General features: G+C 40.6%; 1 pseudogene; it reads right to left on the bottom strand.

Moving 5' to 3' along the window:
- Window positions 1–13,177: 13,177 nt before the first annotated feature.
- Window positions 13,178–14,502, bottom strand: LOC119039072 (keratin, type I cytoskeletal 18-like; annotated as a pseudogene).
- Window positions 14,503–17,422: the final 2,920 nt, after the last annotated feature.

The following is a 17,422-nucleotide window of genomic DNA, read 5'->3' as shown; positions in this document are numbered from 1 at the left end:
TCTTCCCTAAAGAGACTCCACCATATTTTGTGTATACCCCCCTTTTTTTTGCCTTAGACCCTGTTGGAACCCAGTCACCCTCAGCTGGGCCCCCTACATGCTCTAAGGCCAGTGCCATTTTATAAGGCATGTGTGTTAGCTATGATCTGTTGGCACTTGGCATGCATTCCACCTCCTTCCATTGTTTTACTGTAATAATAAATCTGTAAAGCTAAATACTTTATTTCTGAGTCTCTTGCAACTAGGCTTCTGTGCATGAACAGGTTTTACCAATGGGAAAGCATACATGGAGTAGTACCATCTTCTTACTCCTTCTCTGCCTTTGAACAGAGATGTGGAGTGTTTCCAAAGCAGATTTCCAACGTTTAATTTGCAGCTCTGGGATGTTAAGAGGTGCACCAAATGGTGGTTCCCTATTGCCTGGATAATATATTCCAGTGGTAGCCTCACATACTCCTAATTGTTACAGAGGTTGCATTTCTTTGGGTTAGTCATTTCTGTGATGTTCTGACAGTCATTCCTGCTCATCCAGCCTTTCCAACAATATGGTAAGCACCTGATTCTCTGACCTCAAGAACTTCCTTTTTAAATACCTAAAGGTTTATTTCCAACATTGAACCTCAATAGATACAACATGATATATATATATATATATAGTATTTGAAGTACAATAGCACTCAGATAAGTAGAACAGGTTTTCTAAACATAATGACACTTGATGTACCCCTGTGAGCAGAGGTTTTCTAATGAATTTTGCTCAGACACTATTCTTTACTCAGCTGATCCAGGGACACAAAAAGCAAATGTGTTCAGAGCTTCAATCAGCAAAAAAGCAAGAATGCCTCACCACTAGGTCTAAGGGAGTCAGCCTCAGGTTGCTGCTATCCCAATATCTTCACTTCCTTCTGCTTGGCTGCACCTTGTCATGAGGCATCCTCTGATACCCTGAACTCTCTGGGCTCATGCTAAGAGACTCTAGACCATTCCCATCATACCACATGGACAATGCCAAAGGTTAGTCACCACCCACAGATACGCCTCAGAAATTATAAGAACAGCTTCTCTGTAATAAAGACAGGGGAAAGATGGGAGGATGGAGAATGATTAATGGCCCCTTCAGAGTTGATGGAAAGCAAGTGCAATCAGCATTTGGGGTGTTGCTATTTTCTCACACCATGACATTCCCACATGGTAGCAACCTGGGAGATAAAAACAACAGCCTTGTTTGGGAGAAAGTAGGAGGTCTGTGTTCTTCAGTTGCTTGGGAAGAGAGCACGCATTTCGGGAAGTGTTGCCATAGGGGGCCATGGGCTCCCATGGTGTTTGGCAAAGTTGGAGTCTCTGGAAAGTCCAAAGGTGATATCTTAAATAGGCAGCTCTTTTCCTTTCATCTTTGTAGTAAGTGTCTAATCCCAAAGGCAGTTCTTAAAGCAAGACACAGCAGGTAAGATGAGAATAAGTCCCTATCAGACTTTGCTGGTGAAACTGAGTGGGGAGGAAGGCTAAAAAACAGCAGGATGGAATTCTGCTCTGTAAGAGGAATTGAAAGAAACACAATGAAGGGGGAAGCTTATGAGGAGGAAGGAAACAAAGGAATAGAAGCCACAAAGCAGGAATATATGAGCATGAGGCAGACAGGGAACACACGTCCATGGGATGCCTGTGTGGAAAAGGGAAGTGCTCCAGTGAAGGCAGACAAAGCTGCAAAGCCATAAGGGAAGGCATGTCAAAATGCATCCTCTCCACAGTCACACTGGCTGCAAGGATTCTGAACATTGGGAGCCTAGATTTTAAACAGTATAATTTTTTTCAAGACACCCACAAATATCTGATGAGTACTTACCCAGCACTTATCAAAATGCCTAGAGGTAAAAAATTCGACACAAGAATTTTTAATTTTTTTCTTCTGGTTATACAAGTAACACATGTCTGTTGTAGAAAATACAATTATATAAAGAAAGAGCAAATTGCCATTCAGTCCCACAACCCAGCTGTAACTGCTGCTTTGTTGCATTTCCTTCTCTGTGTGGATCTTTCTGGAAAAATGAGGCTATTCATTATATGAAATTGTATATCCTCATATCTTCACTAAATATTAGATTGCATTTCCCTTTATCACTAAATATTCATTAAAAACATGTTTTTGGATTGACTAAATAAGTATTCCTTACATATAAATCTTTTGCAATTTTCCAATTATTTTCTTAGGATAAATCCCTAAAAGCAAAGTACCATGTCGATGAAAATGTTTACCGTCAGTAAATGAATGGATATAAAAATTATGGTACATATACACAATGGAATTCTATGCAGCAGAAAGAAAGAAGGAGCTCCTACCTTTTGCAACAGCATGGATGGAACTGGAAAGCATTATGCTGAGTGAAATAAGCCAGGTGTTGAAAGAGAAATACCATAAGATCTCACCTTTAACAGGAAGCTAAACAACAAAACGAACAAGTAAGCAAAATAAAAACAAAGACACTGAAATAGAGAATAAGGGGGCAGTGACCAGAGGGGAAAGGAGAGGGAATTTCAGGGGGAAAAGGGGAAGGATTTACAGGAACTAGTATAAAGGACACATGGACAACTAAGGGGGATGGAAATGGGAGAGAGATGGGGAGCACTGGGGGGGTGGGTTGGGAGGGGAGTAAAAAGCAGAAAACTGTACTTGAACAATAATTCAATATTTTTTTAGAAAGAATGTTTACTTCTAAAGCTCTGATCATTACCAACTATTTTGGCACCAATTTACACTCCTACCATATTGTATAAACATACACTCAAAATACTTTTGGATTTTGCTTTCAAAAAACAGGCTGTCTCAGGTAATGTGGTGCTATTATGGAACAGTATGAAGAAGCCTGAGGTTTTAGTCCTGATTCTACTATGTGTCTTTTGGAAAGTTCATTCACCTTTTCATGCTTAGTTCAGTTATCTTTAGGGACACTTCAAGCATTAACATTCCTTGAAATTGTGTTTCTTTAAAATACACAACAAAAAGAGTGTCATTTTATCCAGTTAATACAATATCAAAGATATGATAAGTGTTTAATGAATGCATATATTATGAAAATTTGTTAAGTATTGGAGATTGGTCAAATTCTATACTCTTGAGAACATCAGTAGTATTAGCTATTAAGGGAGAGCTTTGCATTCGTTTTGTTTACTGTTGTGTGGTCATGCCAAAATGGATACTGGGAACATACATGGTGCTTTATAAACATACGTTGAATGCAATACTGGATTCATGGGGAAATTTCTGTTAACTGGATGTAGCCAACCAATGTAGTTGTTGGTCTACAAGAAGGTAGAGAGTTCCTGCACACATTGGCAGATTCTAGCCTCAAGCACCTGAGGCTCTCTGCCTAAGGACTTTCTCTGTCTATGCAGGGTAAATCAGAAGTCCTGGGGAGCTAATGACTCCAGTAGAAACTCTCAAACAATGAGTTCTGGGTGTTAGTGGATAAATACCCCAATGCCTTTACTCTGTGGGTGAGATATTTGTGAGTTATAATTTACACAATCATTGAGAGAATGCTCAGCAGAGCTAAACCCAGTTGCTCATAGTAGTAACCTACTCATCAACATACCCCCTTTTCCTTGCTCTCTCCAGGTACTTCCTGGGATCACCTTCCAAATCAACCAGGCACCCAAATTGTCATCTCCAAGTCTACTCTTGGGGGAAACAAAACACTAGAGTTGATGTTTGCAAAATTGTATGTATGTAATTTGAAAATGTGTTCCCCTTTTTATAAAAAGCACACTCTCCATCATTTTAGTCACTGAGGGCAGGAAGTAGACTGGTAAACTCACTTAGAGGCAGTGATGCAAGTGGTATTTTGTGACTTCTGCGTGTATGTGTCTGTGTCCCCAGAGTAGCCTGAGTCTCAAAGTTGATGTGAGAACAGGTGTCAGGAAGAAGAGTAGGCAGTTAATTATATTATAGAATTGGAATTGAAGAGTTCAATATAGCTCTAAGCTGGAGAGGAATCAGAATCTATTCTTTTTAGCTCTGAGGAAGACCTTGGCAGCAGGATGCAAATTGCCACACAGTGCCTATAAGAGTTATTGGAACAAGGCCACCAAGGCTCATATTTTTCTGAATCTCTCCTGCTGCTATCACAGTGCTGAACACAAAGTAGGTCTTCAGGTAAGAGCTGGCTATCTGAAGACCTATTTTGGGAATCTGAAGACTACTATACAGCAAGTATAAATACCCCTCTTCTATGTCAGCCATGATTTCAGTTGCAGACAACAGAATCCATTTTATCTAGGAAAAAGTAGAAGGATATGGATTTCTGGAAGATCAGAGAACCAGTTTAGAAACTATACAGTGAAGAACAATGTCAGAAATTTCACCAATGACTGGTCTGGTACAGACATCCAGCCACCTCCTGGGAGGCATCACAACAGCTAACAATGCACCCATTAATGTCGAACATCTGCCTTGCTGCTGCTGCAACCTGGTGCTGACATCCTCACCTTCATGAATTCCATGCAGTAACACTGGTTGCTTCCATGTCACGTGCTGATCTATGTGTGTCTGATTGGCTGAGCCCTGATCTCTAGCTGCAAAAGATGTTGGGAGAATGAGAATCTTTCTTCCATTGTGGGGCATCTCCAAATTAAAGAAAAGTCTTCAGAGGTGGTATGTCAAAAAGTATCTCCACTGCATTCCTCACCTGTCACTTTGTAGTGCCCTTCCTCACTGCCATAATGCTGGATCCTATCCCTGACCACCTGTGAGCTCTAATAAACATCTGCCTAATTAGCAGCTTCTTAATATAGATTACATGCCAAGCATCCAGTCAGACAACAGAGATTACAGGAAGAGCCTCAGTGGGTGATAAAATTACCAGGGGTCCTGTGATCAGGGCCTGTGATCAGTTCAAGGACACATCCTTGCTACCACTTAGACTATTGTTGTCCAACAGAAATAGTATGAGCCCCAAACACAAGCTACGCATGTAATTTTAAATTTCTTAGTCACCACATGAAAAAAAACACAAAAGAAACCAGTGAAACTCATTTTAATAATATATTTTATTCAACCTAATGTATCTAAAATATATTTCAACAGGTGATAAATATAAAACAAATTTTGAATATGATATTTGATCTTCTTTTTTTCATACTAAGTCTTCAAAATCCAGTGTGAACTTTACACTTACAATATATCACAAATCAGACTGACCACATTGCAAGTGTTCAAGAGCCACATATAGCTGGTGGCTCCCATGCAGACACTGCTTTTAGAATGGCAATGCACATGCTGTGTCCTCTTCCTTTTCAGCTGTAAGCCACCTGCTGCACTTTAGTCTGAGGTGGCCCCTCAGAGAATGAGTATTCTACACTGCATTGTGGTTAGGAAGCACTGTGCGAATCCATTTAGGAGTTGAACTGACTTACTAAATTTCTCATTCCTGCCCCTCAGTCATCCTGAGAAGGCTCCCTGAGAAGTCTATGATCCTATTCCTTCTGTACTCTCCTAGGCCTACTGTTAATAATTCCATGGTGTGGGGATAGGGGGAGGCAAAGGAAGCATTCACTTTGGCTTCCAAATTTAACAGGAATCAAAAAATGTAGTAATCAAGATAAATACTTGCATTTTAATCTAAAATGCAATATTTTATATTAAAATTAATGCAAAAATTCATAATTAATATAATATCAACATTTTAAATAATAACAGTATTCACCGAGGCTGGGATGAGGGCAAGGCAAGGGATGTGGGTTATGCAAGTACAAGGACTGTCCTTCCCCTTCCTTTTGCCTCAAATGACTCTTAGTGTCCCTAGACAATGAGGTCACTTTCCTAAGTGCTCAGTATATGTTGTTGGGTAAGTGAATAAATGAATGAGCAAAACAAGTCCCTTTTCTCTGGTTCTTTATTATTTAGTCTCAAATTCAGCTTTAATGAAAAGCAGTAACTTACTGCTTCGACACAATTACAATAAAAATCTCAATAGAATTTTTTTTAATGTGACAAATTGATTGTAGCATTTACATTGAAAAAACAATCAGGTAAGAATAGTGAACAAGAACATGGAAGAAAGAGTTCTTATGGTCTGGAGAAAGTAATGAAAAAGAAACCAAGCCCTTTTTGGTTTCTGTTTCTTGGCTGGGAAGTCTTCAGCCCAAGCTCCCACACAGCTGTGTCCCAGCAGCTGATGTACAGGTTGGGGTAAGTCCTACCACAAGGGATCCCTTCCCCTCCAGAACCAGTCTTAGCAGGTAAAGATTGGCTGAACAGTCACCAAGGGCCTAGAAGGGGGAAAGATGGAAAGGAATGTTCCCAAGTACAGCTTGTGCCCAGAGAAATTTCTGAAATCAGGGAGGCAAATGCTAGAAGTCCTTGCCTCATAGATCTGCAACCCCTTTCTACCACCCTTAACCCACTTCCACTTCACCCCTAAGCTCTGACCACTTTACCCCAGCCTCTGTTTTAGCAGCATCTATTGAGATGGGACACTGTCAGGTGTCCCATCACTTAACCAACTCTGGCTGCCCTCATGGAGTGGCCCTGAAAGCCCAAGCCAAAAAAAAGAGTTCAGCTTGGTCTAATTCTACCACTCATGCTTTTCTTTACCCTGACACCCTTTTCTCTACCTTATCATGCACACACACACCTGCACATACACATGTACACACCAGATTCACTTCTTTCATGGCTCGTCTACACCAGCCACTCCACTTGTTCATCTTTCCTCCTTTTCCCATCACCTGTGATGCATTTGCATTTATGAACATGCATTTGTCAAAACTCTTCAATGCAGGGCCCCATTCTGCAGAGAGGAGGCCTAGAGCAGAGGAGTGGGAGGCTGAGAATGGTGCCTCCCTCACATCTAATAGGCTGCCAGCTTAATAAGCTAGACCCTCTGGGGAGGGGCAGAGAGGCTGTGTGAGAGCAGAAGCTTCATCAGATGGCTGGTTGATGATATTCTCAGCTGCTGAGGATCATATGTATCCTTGGGATTATTGTGAGAATTTTGGTGCTAAGCTGCCTTGTCAACAGACTTGAGTGACAGAAAAGTGGCTCTAGTAATCAACCCAGAAGAACTTTGATATTGAAAATTTAGTACCACTTCTGTCAGTGGAAGGCTATGTCCCAGTGTCCCAATGTCACACTACACTATTTCCTCTAAGTACCAAAGGTATAGATGGGACAGGAGACAAAGAACTAGACTCTTAGCTCTAGGATGGTATCTTATCTTGTTTGTGCTACTGTACAAAATACCAGAAACTGAGTGGTTTATAAATAACATAAACTTATTTGTCACAGTTCTAAAGCCTGAGAGGCCCAAGATCAAGGCTCTGGCAGATTCAGTGTCTGATGAGACCCTGCATCCTGGTCACAACCATCTTCTCATTGTGCCCTCACATGACACAAGGGCAAGGGAGCTCTCTTGAGCCTCTTTTATAAGGGCACGAGCTCCATCATGAGGACTCCACTCTTAACATTCTGGGGGTTATAATTTCAACATATAAATTTAGGGAGACAAAAATTCTATAGCAGATTGGTACTCATTTTCTTCCTTTCTCTTCTTGAGGTGAAGAAGCTTCCCCTTTGGGGGTGGCCTCTGGCTTCTAGCTTCCTGACCTTCAAAACCATACTCTACCACTCTGGTTTCTCTCCAGAAGGTATCCCTAGCCCAGAGATACAAAGACTCATGGTTGTAGCTTGGACCTTTCTAATCTCAGTCACTGGCACCGTGGTGAGATCCTGTGGCTATGTGTGGGTCCAGGCCCTCTGGAGCTCACTCACAATGCCTCAAGGCCTATTCCTTGTTGCCCCCTCCCACTCCTCTTCATTTTCTCTCCCTTCCTCCCCCCTCCCCTCCTTTCTTCTTCTCCTTGTACCAAACCCCAGTACACAGCTCTAAGGAGTCTGGAGACCTTCATGCATCTCTCACAGCCAAGGCAACATTTGTAAAGGGAAAGTTGACTGAAGAACAATTGCTAGTCAACATATTACTGTGATTACTGCAGTAGTTCTGTACTTTCTCATGAGAAAATTGTCACTAGCTTATTAAATGGGTTGTCTTGGTCTGACAGGATATGACTTCCATCATCTTCCTTTCCCCCAAAGACAACTGGAACTTTCCAGAATGAAGAACTTTCTCATCACTTTGCTAGTTCTTTCCTGCTCCATGAAAGCTTCCCCATCATGTGTTCACATCATCAGGAATTTACATGGTGCCTTATCAGCTAATTAACAAAGTGGTGCTTTTCCAGCTGATCTGTATAAAGATTTAATATATATTTCATTCCTATATACAAAATGTTTGCATTATTTAAAAAAACCAATACATCCCAACAGTTTTAAACAAAATGATGCCACCATTAATATGCCAGTCAGATGTATTTTTTAAACTTTGAAATAAAGTATCTCCTGTTGCCTCTGAGAGTATATTTGAACTTCTTGTGAATGAGTCCTTGATCAGAAATGGAACACCTACTGAGAGTCTTAAAAACTCTCCAGACCTGCACACATCTGCTCACATACTGCTCACATACTCAGAGGGCACAGACTTGAGCCTGGGTACTGTGCACTCCAGAGCCCATCACAAAATTACAAGTAAACACCAGGAATTGAGACAGTGTACTATAGGAATAATTGCTGGAAATGTTCACCTTGGGGTTTGTCTTTTCTGCACTTCCTGGTAGATGACTCTTGTCTGCACAGTCAGGGGCATTTATATTGCCTTGAGCATTACTGAAGGTCAAATGCAAAAAAGAGGATGTTCATATTTTAGTGTCCAAAATAAAACCTTGAAGCCCACAATGGGGAGATGGGGCATCATTTTGAAAGCAAAACCAGGCTTGATTGAGAGAAAAACCTCTTGGGAGAAAGACAAGCATAGTTTGTACCCTGCCCAGAAGAGCAATTCTGCTACTGCAGTAGAGCCCATCTTATCTTGACTAATATAGTATCTGGAGATAGAGAGCAAAGGGCCTAATGGAAGCAGAAGGCAAATTTCTATAAACGTCACCTTAACCAGTGCTCTCTAAAGTGATAAGATAGGTTTTCCACAACTATATCCTCAACTTGAAGTCATGCACCTCAATTTATGAAGCTGCATGCCGAGCAATTTGACCAATAAAAAGGACAAAGGATATCCATCCTTTCAGATGTATGTGTGTGTGAAGACTTAAATATATATGTCATTTACCATTCCTTCACGTGATTTAAATAGAAGCAAGGTTCTATTCCAAAGCACAAAACCAAGAACAGCCAAAGCATAAAACCCATCTTTTTTTTTCTCAAAGAATTTTCTATCAGATGGAAAGAAATCTTAAAGCCCTAGAACTACTTCTGTGTACATATCACGAGTCTACCCATTTTTTCTTCTTTTATGAATTTTCCTTGCTTTGAATCTTATTCAGACAGTCAAAAACACTATAAAAGACCATACAGTTTTCCTGATAAAATGTGCATGAGTTGTAGAATGTACCAGCTATGGATTGCACTTTGTTTGAACTTTAAACTCATTTCAGTCCCCAGTTTTATTATCATTTTTTTCTCCATGTAATTTTCTCTAAGTTTCTACTCTGTTCAGGGAACAATTGAGAAGGTGGTATGCAGTTAAAATTAAAACCTGCCACTTCCCACATAAAATATGTAAATAGTGCAATGCAGTTCACATTTTTTATCACCTTTTATTGTTATTCTATTACAGTTGCCCCTTGAAACAGACTGTAGTTCGCACTTTTAAAGGCAGCAACTTCAATTGTCTTAAGTAGTTTAACAAAAACCATGGATTAATTTAACTCAGCAACCTCTGACTCTTCACATTCCTCAGGACTTTTATTCTAATTAAGGGGAAGGATTAAACGTCTGGATGTTTGGCCTCCCTCTAAAATCTGACATTCAGTTTCACTCCATCTACTATCTGCAAATGGATGAATGGGTCCCTTAATCTCATTCTTCACATTCTATGAAAAGTAACCAAGATGGGAAATTTTTTCTAGCTCCTGCCTTGGAAAAGAATGTACTGGTCAGCATTATCAGAATCACATTATGGGTATGTATGTTGTGCCCTACCTTATAACTACCTTGAATCTTAGGTGTCTACTTGAGACAGTCAAGCCTCGTGGAGACTATGCAGAACTGGGGACTATTGAAGGACTTTGCCACTTTGCTGATATGTTTTTTTGAAATGATAATTGCTTATAATACATAATTTCAAAGTAATGGGAATAAATGCATTTTCTTAACTGATATACATAAACACTAATGTCTGACCCCACATTTTCTGAAGTCTTTCAAACTTCAAGAGTCACCATGTTCTTTTATATCAAATGTTCTGAACCCTTGATTTAGTCAGGTTAAGCTATGCTATTCTGCAATAATGAATTAATGTCAAATCCTAATAGAGATTATTTCTCACTCATACAAAATCCATTGTGAGTGTTCTACTTGAGATGCTCTTCCAGGTGGCTTTTTTTCAAGCAGTAATTCAAGAGCCAAGGCTCCTTCTACCTTATAAGCTTGTCATCCCATATATGCTTGACATCCTCTGCTGGAGTCTCTGAATTTCTCTGGTTCATGAATAAAGTGAACAATACAGAGAATCACATGGGATGGTTTAGGGGCCTGACCTAAAAGTGATGTACATCACTTCCAACCATTTAAGTTAGCCAGAACTGGTTATATAGCCTCATCTAGATGCAAGGGAGCTAAGAAATATAGTTAACTCAGTGTCTGGGAAGAAGAAATGGTTTTGATGAACATCTAACCAATCTCTGCTACAGCCCCCATGGCATGCACCAACAGAAACCACAGTATTCTCTTCTACCAAAATCTCCAAGAAGTTTCATTCACCTAATTCTATTTCTATTGAATACATAATTATATACTATTAAATATCATTAAATGTAGTATTCTACATAGTATAACAGCAAGGATTCACAACTAGGGGTGATTTTGACTCCTCTATAAAATTCACTTGGCAATGTCTGGAGAAGTTTTGGTTATCACAACTGGAGGGGATATCAAACTTCTGGTTTCTGGGCTGACATGTAAGGAGTTCAAAAGGCATTAATACAATCTTCACAATAAGGAAAATGCTGGGATCACTGAAAATTAACAACTCTACTCAGATCCATCAGAGTATTGAGGTCACAGGAAAAACTACTGCTCCAAAATTTGAAGAGACAGACAGAGACATAAACAATTACCCTCAGAAGCAGAAACCAGTACCAGGGTAGAAAAACCTAAACTTTAATTGATAAAATGCTGGGAACTCAATATGAACAAGCTTGTGAATTAAAAATGCCAGAGTGAGGACCACACTTTTGTAAGTTTTACCTCTAATTGTTTACAGTTAAGACTTGGAGAAAATCTCATGTTTCAAGTATGGGGAGAGGAAAAGTGGCCATTCTGAAATATGTCCAGGGCATTCTGTTCTTCTTAACAAGGTCTACCCTCAAGAAAAAAAATATTTTGCCAGGGCCTTGTCAGTTGGGGTTTTACTAGAACTTAACTAATGTGGGGTAGTGGAAAAACCCAATTCCACTCCCCTCTACCCTTCCTATCTTAAGGTAGGGTGGGGAGAAAGAAAAGCACTTGTGGAGATCACAGCCCAGGAGCACAGGGTCACTAAAAGACTAAGACCTAATCATAGGGTTATAGAATCCATCCCAACTCCCCACACCTTGCCACCACATCAATAGGGCTCCCGCATGATAACAGAGGCACACAACTGAAAGAACTACTCATCTCCAACTTATCTAAGAAGAAGCCTCTAGGGAAACCCAAAGACAATTGGGGATACAAAAATAAGGAAACTAGAAAAATTTAGCCTTTGACACCTAAGGCCACAGCAAACAATAAATACAGCCTGACTCCTCACCAGATAAAAAATAAAACTTCACACTGAAGACCTGTTTACCTCAGTTCCTTTACTCATTACATTAAGTCTGGCTTTCTACAAAAAAATTGCAAGGAATACCAAGGGGTCTAATAAAAAATGTAGACAACATAATATAAGCATCTTTCCAAGAAAGATGGAAATTCTATGAATCAAAAAAATGCTAGAAATCAAAAACACTGTAACAGAAATAAAGAATGCCTTTGAAAATCTTACCTTTTACAACAGCATAGATGGACCTGGAGAATATTATGCTAAGTAAAATAAGCCATACAGAGAAAGACAAGTACCATATGATTTCACTTACATGTGAAATCTAATGAACAAAATAAACTAATAAACAAAATAGAAACAGAGGCATGGATACATGGAACAAAGAGACTGACAGTTGTCAGAAGGGAGGGGTGTTGGGAGCTGGGTGAAAAGGTGAAGTAAGTACGCAAAAGAAAAAAAAGACTCATAGACACAGACAACAGTGTGGTGATTACCAGATGGAAAGGGGGTGGGGCAGGTAGAAGAAGGTAAAGAGGGAAAAACTTGTGACAGAAGGAGACTTGATGTTGGGTAGTGATCATACAGTACAATATGTAGATGATGCATTATAGAACTGTATACGTGCAACCTACATAATTTTATTAACCAGTGTCACCCCAATAAATTTAATTAATTTTAAAAAACATATAAAACAACAAAATAAATAAATAAATAGTAAATAAAAAAGGCCTCTGATGAGTTCAGCAACAGATTAGACATGGCCAAAGTAGAAATCAAGGAGATTGGAGATATGTCAACAGAAACTTCTAAAACTAAAATACAAAGAGAAAACAGAGTGAAAAGATAGAACAGATTATCCAAGAACTATGGGACAATTACAAAAGTATCACATATACATAATGGAAATGCAAAAAGGAGAGAAAAAAAGAAAGGATGAAACGGAAGAAATAGTTGAAGTAATAATGCCTGAAAATATTCCAAAATTAATGACACCAAACCACAAACCCAGGAAGCTCAGAGAAAACCAAGCACAGTAAATACTTAAAAACCTATACCTAAGCATATCATATTTATACTGCAGAAAATTAAACACATGGAGAATACATTGAAAGAAGACAAGGAAGAAAACATCTTACAGAGAAGCAAAGGTAAAAATTACATCAGACTTTTATTTAGAAATCATGCAAGCAAGAGGAGAATAAAGTGAAATATTTAAAGTGTTGAAAGAAAAAACCCTACTAACTTACAATCTTTTTTTCATTCAGTGATCTCTGAACTTTTTATTGGCTTTCTGATCCTCAAGGGGTGCCTCACTTCTGCTCACACCTCAGGATTTTGGTGTCACTGACCTCAGATACCACACTGTCATCCACAATCCTGCAGGTCATGGTCTTTTGGATGGTTTGTAAGGAGTGGCTCTTGTCCAGGGCTTCAATGAGATTAAAGTCTTCCCCTTCTTCCGACAGGCTGCAGTAGGTGGTAATCTCAGCCTTCAGATTGACTTTGATGTTCAGCAGGGCCTCACACTACTGGGCCTGGTGCTACCTCTGTGCCCAGGTCTGGGCCAGCTCTGACTCCAGGTGCAATAGGATCCCATTGACTTGTTCCATCTGCATGGCATAGCACATCTCTACTTCCCTCAGGCTGTTCTCCAAACTGGCCTTTAAATTTCTCAGTGAGTCCAGGTCAGTCTCCAAGGACTGACCATATATCTCAGCTCTGTGAGTGTCATCTCAGCAGCTCCTATATCAGTCAGAGGTGATATCAGCTGTGAGGTGACCACTGCGGTACTCTCCTCAGTCTCTTGGGACCAATACTTGTCTAGATCCTTTCTGTTCTTTGAGCCAGCTTGTCATACTGGACCTGTATTCTCACCATGATTTTGCTGAGGTCCTGAGATTTGGGGACATCCAACTCCATGGTCAACCCAGAATTAGCAATCTGGTTTTCTAGATCACTTAATCCCTTCTTGTGATTTTTCATCATGAGGAGCTGTTCCTCCTTGAGAGCCTCAATCTCTGTCTCCAGCTACAGCCAAACCTTTCAGAGACCATTGATGTCATTCTCCACAGACTGGCACCTGGCCAGTTCCATCTCATACTTGACTCTGAAGTCATTAGCAGCAAGATGGGCATTGTCAATCTGCAGAACAATGTGGACACTGACCACAGAACTTGCAAAGATATGAGCCTTCAGGTTCTCAACAGTCTTGAAATAATGTCCCCAGTCTCTAACCTGGGGTTGTTTCTCTTCCAAGTGTTCCCAGATTTTGCTCTCCAATCTCCAATTAATCAGCCTCAGGCTTCTCACCTTCTCCAGGTAGGAGGTCAGGGGGTCATTCAGGTATTGCATAGTCTCCTTCTCACTCTGGATGCCCCCTATGCCTTCCAGACTCCCAGCCATCCCCACAGCCAGATCCCTGGGCCACCAGCTGCTGCACATGCTGGTGGAATGAGACACAGAGATCAGCAGGCAGAGCTCCCGGTACCCACAAAGATGCTGGAACACAACTGGCCGGCCAGGCCTGGTGGCTGGACAACTGCACAGAGCCCAAAGTCCCATAGTTTGTGGAGAAGCTGGAGTGTGTGCTGAAGCTCATGTTGTTCAGGGAGGAAAGTGAGAGGCCAGGACTCATGTTCAAGCATCAGTAACTACCAGGTCCATAACTCTAACCTATAATTCTTTTTTAAAAGGTTTTTTATAAAGATTTTATGTATTTATCTTTAGACAAGAGGAGAAGTGAGGGAGAAAGAGAGGGAGATAAGCATCAGTGTGTGGTTGCCTTTCATGCTCCCCTACTGGGGACCTGGCCCACAACCCAGGCGTGTGTCCCAACTGGGAATCAAACCAGCAATCTCTTGGTTCACAGGATGGCACTCAATCCACTGAGCCACAGCAGCCTGGACTAACCTATAATTTTTTTAATGAGTAAAATTGTCCTTCAAAGGTGAAGGCGAAATAAGGAATTTCTAAGATGAACAGAAGTTGAAGGAATCTTTTGCTAATACCCCTATATTGCAAGATATATTAAAAGAAGCTCTTCAAAAACAAGGAAAATGATATAGGTCAGAAAGTCAGAACTACATAAAGAAAGGAAGAGTGCCAGGAAGAAATAAGTAAAGGTAAAATAAAATATTTTATTTTTCTAGGATTTCCACCAAGATGGAGGCATAGGTGGAGTTGACATGCTTTCTCACACAACCAAGTTTAGAGACAACTAAATATTAGCAACAGAAAACACAGCCAGAACACAGAAAATTGAACTTTTCAGAAGTCTGTTAACAACAAATTCTTCAGACTGACCGGTAAGAGGGGCAAAACCAGCAGCTAGCAGAGTGGGGTTGCACAGGAAAACTCGGTCAGATGGACTCAGGTGCGCGGAATCCAGGCGCAGGGTTGGACCCAGTGAGCAACAAAGCGAGCAACCTCAGGGAAACAGCGAGGGAGCAGGGCTGCTGGTTGACTGTGGTCGCGCATTCGTACGCAGATAGACAAGCGAGGGAGTTGGCCATTAGAAGGGACCCAGCAGGCCCCTTGCAGCAGCAGAGGGCGCCACCATTTCCCCACTCTGACCCCGCCTCCACATACAGCGTCATAACCCAGCGACTCTGAGTGGCCCAGCCCTGGTGAACCACCTAAGGATCTGCTCCTTACCCAGTGGCGCGAAAAACAGCCGAGGGGACCGCCATTTCCCTGCTCTGACCACACCCCCACATACAGCATCACAACCCAGCGACCTGGGAGTCCAAGGCTCCACTCCTCATACTTAACGGACGCAAACAGACCAAAAATGGCTCAAGAAGATCTCAAAGCCCCAGAGCCTATAAATCTAAGTGATGAAGAAATAGCAAAACTCTCAGACGCACAGTTTAAAACACTGGTGATCAGGATCCTCGCAGAACTGGTTGATTATAGCCACAAATTAGAGAAACATATGAAGGTGAAACTAATTGAAATAAATGGAATTGCACAGGAAACCAATAGCGATGAAAAGGAAACTGGGACTCAAATCAATGGAGTGGACCAGAAGAAAGCAAATAATGGCCAAACAGAAAAGAGTCAAGAAGCAAGAATTCAAAAAAATGAGGAGAGTCTTAGGAACCTCCAGGACATCTTTAAACGCCCCAACATCCGAATTATAGGGGTACCAGAAAGGGGAAAGGAACAGCCACCAGTGGAAAACTTATTTGAACAAATAATAAAGGAGAATTTCCCCAATCTGGCAAAGGAAATAGACTTCCAGGAAATTCAGGAAGCTCAGAGAGTCCCAAAGAAGTTGGACCCAAGAAGAAACACACCAAGGCACATCATAATTATATTAGCCAAGATTCAAATGAAGGAGAGAATCCTAGAAGCAGCAAGAGCTAAGGGGACAGTCACCTACAAAGGAGTTCCCATCAGACTGTCAGCAGATTTCTCAAAAGAGACCTTACAGTCAAGAAGGGGCTGGAAAGAGGTATTCCAAGTCATGAAATCCAAAGACCTACAACCAAGATTACTCTAGCCATCAAAACTTTCATTTAAAATGGAAGGACAGATAAAGTGCTTCTCAGATAAGATCAAATTCAAGGAGTTCATCATCACCAAGCCCTTATTATATGAAATGTTAAAGGGACTTACCTAAGAAAAAGAAGATAAAAAAGATGAACAGTGAAAGGACAGCAAACTCACAGTTATTAAGAACCACACCTAAAACAAAAGCAAACTAAAAGGACAGCTAGATCAGGAGTGAAAACAGAAAGGAAGATCTCAAAGAGGGTTAGCAACAGGGGAGTGGGAGAAGGAGAAGGGGGGAGAAGGTACAGAAAATAAGTAGCATAGACAGTAGATAGAAAATAGATGGGGGGCAAGAATAGTATGGGAAATATAGAATCTAAAGAACTTGAGACACATGGTCATAAACTGAAGGGGGATAATGGTGGGGATGGGGGGTAGGGTGGAGGGGAATGAAGGGGGGAATAGAACAACTGTAATGGCATAATCAATAAAAAATAAATAAATAAATATTTTATTTTTCTAATTGTTAATTGACCTAACAGATAACAGTCTGCTCAAAATAACAATAGCAGTAATGTATTCAGCAAATACAGCTTATGGATAAAAAGAAATGAATGACAGCAATGTTGTAAGAGATTGGAGGGAGGAATTAGGAATACTCTGTTATAAGGTTATCTCCACTACCCATGGAGGAGTATAATGTTATTTGAAAGTGGACTTGGAATAGTCATAAATGTATATTGAAAATTCTAGATCAGAGGGGAGGGGGAAGGGTCATCTCAAAGCATGGATAAAGGACCCATGGACAAAGACAATGGGGGTAGGAGGATTGAAAGTGGGAGGTGGGGGCAGGTAGGACACTAAAGAGTAATGGGGGGAGAATGGGGACATCTGTAACTGAACAACAATAAAAACTCTAAAGCAATCACTAAATAAAAGTTCGAATAAGAATTATAATTGATAAGTATAATATGCTAAATTAGGAGAGAAAATAAAATCTTATAGAATGTTCAGTTAAAACCAGAGAAGACAAAACAAAGTGGAAGACCAAGCAAAGA

The sequence above is a fragment of the Artibeus jamaicensis genome, unplaced genomic scaffold (genome assembly GCF_021234435.1).
Source record: "Artibeus jamaicensis isolate MK-2021 breed Jamaican fruit bat unplaced genomic scaffold, CSHL_Jam_final scaffold_1283, whole genome shotgun sequence".
Classification (NCBI taxonomy): domain Eukaryota; kingdom Metazoa; phylum Chordata; class Mammalia; order Chiroptera; family Phyllostomidae; genus Artibeus; species Artibeus jamaicensis.
Note: the sequence above shows the minus strand (reverse complement) of the source record. Positions and strands in the feature narration are given on the sequence as shown.